The sequence below is a fragment of the Lynx rufus genome, unplaced genomic scaffold, assembly GCF_022079265.1.
Source record: "Lynx rufus isolate CCGP_SWC_20201006 ecotype Redwood Valley unplaced genomic scaffold, mLynRuf1.p SCAF_19, whole genome shotgun sequence".
In the NCBI taxonomy this organism is placed as follows: Eukaryota; Metazoa; Chordata; class Mammalia; order Carnivora; family Felidae; genus Lynx; species Lynx rufus.
In genome coordinates, this window is record NW_025814833.1 from 31,296,525 (window position 1) to 31,304,529 (window position 8,005).

Genomic DNA, 8,005 nt, shown 5'->3' on the forward strand with positions numbered 1-8,005 from the left:
GGGGCACCTGGGTGGCTCAGTTAAGCCTCTGACTTTGGCTCAAGTCATGATCTCATGGTTTGTGAGTTCGAGCCCTGCATGGGGCTCTGTGCTGACAGCTCAGGGCTTGGAGCCTGCTTCAGATTCTACATCTCTCAGTCTGTCTGTCTGTCTGTCTGTCTGTCTGTCTCTCTCTCTGCCCCTCCCCAGGTCGTTCTCTTTCTCTCTCTCTCTCTCTCAAAAATAAATAAATAAACTTTAAAAAAAAAGTGAAAGAAGTAAATGCCTACAACTCTATTTGGACATTTCAACACCAAACTCTCAATCGTTACAAAATAATTAGACAAAAATCAGTAAAAATATGAAATGCTTGAACAATACTGTCAATTAACTTGACTTAATCAACACTTATAGAATGTTCCACCCCAAAATAACAGAATATTCTCTTCAAGAGCACTTGGAACATTAACCATAAGGAGCCAAAAACTAAGTCTAAATAAATTTTGAATGATTGACCTGATACAAAGAATATTCTCTAGGGGCGCCTGGGTGGCTCAGTCGGTTGAGCGGCCGACTTCGGCTCAGGTCATGATCTCACAGTCCGTGAGTTCGAGCCCCACGTCGGGCTCTGTGCTGACAGCTCAGAGCCTGGAGCCTGTTTCGGATTCTGTGTCTCCCTCTCTCTGACCCTCCCCTGTTCATGCTCTGTCTCTCCCTGTCTCAAAAATAAATAAAATGTTAAAAAAAAAATTAAAAAAAAAAAAGAATATTCTCTAACCACAATAAAATTTTAATTAGAAGTCAGTACCAGAAAAATATTGGAAAATCTCCAACTATCTGACAATTAAACAAACACTTCTAAATATGGATCCATATGACTCCATGGATCAATGATCAAGGGGAAATATTTAAAAACATTTTGAACTGACATAACCAAATACACAGAACATCAAAATTTGTGTGATCCAACTAAAGCAGTGCTTAGGGGCGCTTGGGTGGCTCAGGCAGTTAAGCTTCCAACTTCCGCTCAGGTCATGATCTCACGGTACGTGGGTTCAAGCCCTGCGTCAGGCTCTCTGCTGTCAGTACAGCGTCTGCTTGGGATCCTTTGTCCCCTTCTCTCTCTGCCCCTCCCCCACTACACGTGCTCACGCTCCTGTGCTCCCTCACTCTCTCTCTCAAAAATAAACATTTTTAAATAAATAAATAAATAATAAAAATAAAGCAGTGCTCAGAAAGAAATTTCATGCATTGAATGCTTATATTGGGGAAAAATAAGCTCCTATCAATGCTCTAAAATCCTACCTTAAAAAACTAAAAAAAAAAAAAAAAAAAGCAAATTTAAGCCAAAGTAAGGATATCATAAAGCAGAAATCAATTACACAGAAAAAAAAATACAGAAAAATCAATAAAAACCTGGTTTTTTGAAAATGTAAGGAAAAAGAAAAACAACCCACAAAATATCAATATCAGGAATAAGAGAGGGGACATCAATATAGATACTACAATCATTAAAAGGATAAACAAAGATTTTCCAAACTTAACAACTCAAAATTAATAAAGTTCTTGAAATGCAAAAGTATCAAAGCTTACCCAAGAAGCAATATATTATTTGAATATCATCCCTGTATCTATCAAAAATTGAGTGGAGCTTTCCCAAAAAGAAAATTTTAGGTCCTGATGGCTTCACTAGTGAATTCTAACAATTAAGGAAGAAAAATACACCATTTCTCATCACTCTCTTCTCAAAAATCTGAGAGGCATACCCTTCTCAATTCAATGAGGTCAGTGTTATTCTGATACAAAAACCAGCCAAAACATTTCAAGGAAAGAAAGCTATGTTTTAATTTCCTTCATAAAAACAGAAACACAAATTTTGTAAGTAAATATTATCGAAGATAATTCAGTAAAGATTATACAGTAATCTATACAGTAAAGGATAATACATCAGGACCATCTGGGGCTTATCCCATGAATGCAAAGTTGGATTACCATTTAAAAATCAATCAATGAATGACGGTGGCTCAGTTGTTAAGCACCTGATTTCAGCTCAGGTCATGATCTCATGGTTTATGAGTTTGAGTCTCACATTGGGTGAGCTGGAGCCCTGCTTCCAGTGAGCTCCTGCCTTGGTTCAGGGAAACACAAGCCCCACTTCAAATGAACCCTGCTTCTTCTCTCTCCCTCCCTCTCTTTCTCTCTCTCTCTGCCCCTTGCTCACTTGTGCCCGCGCATGCTCGCGTGTGCACACACTCTCTCTCTCAAAAAAAAAAAAAATCAATGTCAGGGCACCTGTCTGGCTCAGTTGGTAGAGCATGTGACTCTTGATCTCGGGATTGTGGGTTCGAGCCCCATGGTGGGTGAAGAGATTATTTAAAAATAAATAAAAACCAATCAGTGTTAACCAACATTAACTGGATAAAAGTAAAAAAAAAAAATACCTCAATAAAAGAAAACGTGAATAAGAAATCATAAGGGAAAGAAAATACATTTACAGGATTGTACTATATTTATCAAAAAAAGAAGTCCTTCTATAAATGGACCTGTGCAGTTCAAACTCATGTTGTTCAAGAGTCAACTATAACTTTCTCCAATTGAATATAAGTAATATTGATTAGTATCTTATTAATATCCATTAAAAAATGAAGCATTATTAAAGTCTATATATATGTAAAGAGGATTGGGAACTACTCATAAAAATGTTGCTCATATGCTCAAATCTCAATTATGCAAATACTTAGTTTAAATTTTCATGGTAGTTGACCCTTAGGTCTGATTATAGGCATTCATTCTCATGTTTATTAAACATTTTTCTCTTGCATTGATTAGACATTTTCTATATTCAAATGTAGGAATTAATATTAATGTGGGTATGTAACTATATCCTTAGAATTTAAAATAAATCAATATTTGGCTATTATAGTATAGCCAATAGAGATGCTGTGGGGTTTTTTTTATCCTTTAGTGTTACTTTCCCTTAAAAGAGAATGATAGTATTCAATACTTGAAAAGAAACAGTTAATTGCTTCTCACAAAGTTCGGAACCAAAGTATAGTATACAAGATCCGTTAGTATTTCACTTTGCTTGCAGATTATTCTGCCCTCAGATACCTCTTAATTGCTTCCTCGTTCCCTTTTGGTCGTTACGCAAAGCTCAGCTTTTCAGGAAGGGTTTCCAGGTCATTCTAAAATTTCACACCTATCTCCATTTCCATAGCTTATTTTCCTCTTTATTGATATATTTTTTAACAGATCATGACATTTACTTACATACGTTGTTTATTGTCTCCCTCCTCCTCTAAAATGTAATTGTGACAAAGGTTAATGGTTGTTGTTTTGTTTACTTTAGATATTCTTTTTGTATTTCCTGCAACATCCAACGCAGAGTATCTAACTCAAAAGTATTTGCCGAATGAACAGTTGAAATAATAAATAAATATATGAGTGAAATTGAATGTAATTCAAGCAAACATGAGATAAGCTTCTCACCTAGTTCTTATAAAGTTTAACTAATTTTTTGTCTAATGGAACTATAATAATATGCAACATTACAAACAACACCAGTAACTTATTTTATAAAAATTCAAATTATGTTTTTTCTGAAATATTGGACTATCCTATTATATTATAATACAAATAAATTGATTATACAAATAAAAAAATATATACTTCAATAAATGCAGAAAGTATCTTGGCAAAATTAAACACCCTTTCATAATAAAAACACCCAGAAAAGTAGGAGTAGAAGGGCACTTCCTTGATCTTATCAAGTTTATCTTCAAAGAAACTACAGCTAATATTATACCCTGTCTTCACTAATAAGGCAAGGGTATCCATTCTTGCCATTTTTATTGTAGTAGATGATCTAATACAGCAAGGAAAAAAAAGATAATAAAGATTGGAAAGGAAGAAAGTAATCTTTGTTATTTGCAATTGCCATTATTGCTTATATAGACAATTATAAAGAATTTCTAAAACAATTACTAGAACTAATAAAGCATTCAGGATATGATATCAATATACAAAATCCGTTAAATACATACATATATATATTTGTTGTTCTTTGTTTTTATTTATTTTTGAGAGAAAGAGAGAGAGAGAGACAGAGCACGAACAGAGGAGGGGCAGAGAGAGACACAGAGACACAGAATCCGAAGCAGACTCTAGGCTCTAAGCTGTCAGCACAGAGCCTTATGTGGGGCTTGAATTCACAGACCGCGAGATCATGACCTGAGCTGAAGTCAGATGCTTAACCGACTGAGCCACCCAGGTGCCCATCAATTAGATTTTTATATATTAAAAGGAAACACTTGTAAAGTGAAATTTATTAAGTCATAATTCCATTTATATTAGCATCAAAACATATGATGAAGAGAAAACATAGTGTCACTTTTGTGATATTTTTGCCAAAAATATGTAAGTTGAATCTAATCATGAAGAAACGTGAGGCAAAATCGTACTGAGGGACAATCTACAAAATAACTGTCATATATTCTTCAATGATGTCAAGATCCAAGAAGCAAAAAAGGCTGAGGAACTAGTCCAGATTAAAAGAGATCAAATTCCATCAGGGCATTTGTAAATCAAGACCACAATGAGGTATCGCCTCGCACCCGTTAGAACGGCTATCATCAAAAAGGCAAGAGATGGCAAGAGTTGGTGAAGATGTGAAGAAAAGGGCCCTGTTGGTAGGAACGTAAATTGGCATGGCCGCTGTGGGAAACAGTATGGAGGCTCCTCAAAAATAAAACTACCATACAATCCACCAATTCCACGTCTAGGGAGTTAGCCAAAGAAAACTAAAACACTAGCTCAAAAGGATATATGCATACCCAGGTGCATTGCAGCATTATTTAGAACAGGCAAGACATGAAAATAGTCTACGTGTCTGTCAATGGATGAATGGATAAAGAAAATGTGGTGTGCATATACACAATGGAATATTATTGAGCCATAAAAAAAAAAAGAATGAAATCTTACCATTTGTGACAACATGAATGGACCTGGAGGGCATTATGCTAAGTGAAGTCAGACAGAGAAAGACAAATACCATATGATGTCACTTTTGTGTGGACTCCAACTGAGCTCATAGAACACACTGGTGGTTGTCGGAGGCAAGGAGTGGATTAAATGGGTAAAGGGAATCAAAAGGATGTACAAACTTCCAGTTACAAAATAAGTAAGTCAGGGGGATATACAGCATGGTGACTAGAGTTAATAATATCGGATTTCAGATCTGAAAATTACTGAGAGATCTTAAAAGATTCTCATCACACAAAAAACAAAATCTGAAACTGTGTGTGATACCTAATGTTAACTAGACTTCCTGAGTGGACCATCATAACACATTCAATTATCAAATCATTATGTTGTACACCTGAAACTAATGTGCTGTATATCAGCTATAGCTCAACTGGAAAATAATAAAGGAGGGACACCTGGCTGGCTCAGTCAATAGAGCGTGTGACTCTTGATCTCAGGGTTGTGAGTTCAAGCCCCACGTTGGGTGTAGAGATTACTTAAAAATAAAATTTTAAATAATAGTAATAAAGGAAATTAAATTCACATGACAACTAAGTGCAATGCATCGTCCTGAATTGTATCGTCTACCAGGCACAACATTAGCTACATAGGACATTCTTAAGATAATCGACTACATTTGAAAACGGACTGTGAATCAGGTAACAGGTTTGGATTGTCATCAGTGTTAAATTTCCTGATTTTGACAATCGTGCTGTATTTACCCTTGTTCTTAGGAAATACACACTGAAGTACGTGTGGGGCACCATGTCTGTAACTTACTGTCAAAAGATTCATTTAAAAAAAATACACACGAACGTGTGTGTGTGTGTGTGTGTGTGTGTGTGTGTCTAGTGTGCAGACAGATATAATCCAGAGAAAGAGAATAAACAGAGGCAAAATGTAAACAGTTAACGGATCTGAGTAAAAGGTATATCGTACGTGGTGGTTCCTCACAATGATTCTGTATCATTAAAATTTTGTTAAGATAAAAAATGTAAATGAAATAACCAACCCCCTGCACTGCCCTCCACCCCCCCCCCCCGCCCCCGGCAAGCACAGTGCATCTGAGAAGGGCACTCCTAATATGGTTTTCCCTCCTGGGGAGGTAAAGCACTAATATGAACATGAGTCATCATCTGACAGTTATATTTTCACTGTACATTAACAGATTGATGTTTCTGATTCAGTCTGAGCTTTGGTGCCATAGCCAGCTTTCCTGGAGCTGAATTATTAAGAATGAGCTGCTGGAGGAGACCGTGGATCTCCTTTACTCAAATATTTCCTGGGCGCGTCCTCCGTGCTACCTTTGTTCCAAAGCCAAATAGTTCACTCTGGAGGCAGGGCCCACGTGGCTTAGGACAAGACAAGGTACCAGCCTCAACCGTCTTGACTCGAGAGAATCCACCTCCTCGAGCTACTTTTTGGCAAAAGGCAAAGTGATATCTTGTCACGGAGGTTTCTCGCTTCTTCGACTGGTTGCAAAAACAGGCTTTCCCAACTGGCAATTCTACAGCATCGATTGCCAGAATCTTCTCTCTGCCACATGCCCGTGTGTTGCAATACGCCGCCGCAACTTTGTTTACCATTGAGCGATTTCTCCCGTTACCATTGAGAAAACGCAAAGTTCTTTTTGAGATCTCAAAATCCTTGGAGGAGTGTCGCTCTATAAACGCTGAATTTCGTCCTCCTCCTGAATTTCCTCCTGTTAACCCCAAAACCGTGAGTGCACTGCACACACACATAAAAAGTTTTCCTCATCTGGCACTAAAATATGAATGTGCTGTGGGTGGCAATTTGCAAGAGACTATGCCACTCCCTTGCCTTTGATATTCCATATGCTTTAGCTGTCTTTCTAATTTTTCAGCAGCTTCTAAGTGGGCCCCTTGATTCCCACATACCCAATCTAAAATAGTCCTGTTACATATCTTCTACTTTTCTGGTTTTTTTAATGTTTATTTAAAAGAGAGAGAGAGCATGAGTGGGGGAGAGGCAGAGAGAGAGGGAGACACAGAATCCGAAGCAGGCTCTGGACTCCGAGCTGTCAGCACAGAGCCTGGCATGGGGCTCGAACCCACGAACCGTGAGATCATGACGTGAGCTGAAGTTGGAGGCTTAACCGACTGAGCCACCCGGGTGCCCCCATTTTTCTCTGTGTTCTTAACCTGCTTTATTTTTCTTATCATTACCAGATAATGTCACAAATCTTTATCTATTGTTTTTCTCCTATCCAGTGAAATAAAAGCTCCCTTCTGGAAAGTGTATTGTTTTCACTGCTGTATCTCAGAACCTAAAAAAGTGTCCAATGTTTATTCAGTAATCAATAAACGTTTGTTAAATGAATGAATGGATAGTGGTAGAGCCATGCCTTGTTACCAATGCACATCACAGGTCAAAAGCACATCTTCATCTAATACCTTATTTGGTCCTTAGAATAATCCTGTGAGGTAGACAAAAAGGGTGATATTATCCTCATTTTATGAATCAGGAAGCTGAATTCATATACCACATAATACCACAGAGGCTAAGTGATATGCCCAAGTTCACAGAGCAAGTCACAAAGTTGAAGTATATATAGATGTATAAATTTTATAAATATATATATATAAATTATATAACAATAAAAATATTATACACACAAGTATCATGGTTTTCCAAGCTTTGAGGCCAAGTACTTTCCAGCCACCTACTAGGCCTTATGTAAACCTCGAGAGTCTCAAGTAAACTTGGACGTTGAATGGTGACAGAGCAAGTCACGCGATTATGGTATTCTCTTCCACCTGGGACCAAACATCCCCCTCAAATCAAAGCGAAATGATGAAGTGATATATGAAAAGGCCATGGTTTTTTGCCTCAGATCCAAGCCATGTGGTTTCTCTAATTGGAAGGGACTGGGGTTCCTCAGAAGAGATCAGGAGCTTAGTTTTTATGAGGAGCAGGTTTGGGTGCACGTAGCATCTTGTAGCAAATATGCCAGCAGAAGTGATTCCTGGAAGAGTGTGTGTGT

The 8,005-nt window shown here is 37.5% G+C and overlaps 1 non-coding gene across 1 annotated transcript; it reads left to right on the plus strand.

The window, feature by feature from the left end:
- The first annotated feature begins 2,269 nt into the window (after positions 1–2,269).
- On the plus strand, positions 2,270–2,342 carry TRNAK-CUU (transfer RNA lysine (anticodon CUU)). Its single transcript has one exon. It is a non-coding gene; the product is annotated as a tRNA-Lys (tRNA).
- Positions 2,343–8,005: the final 5,663 nt, after the last annotated feature.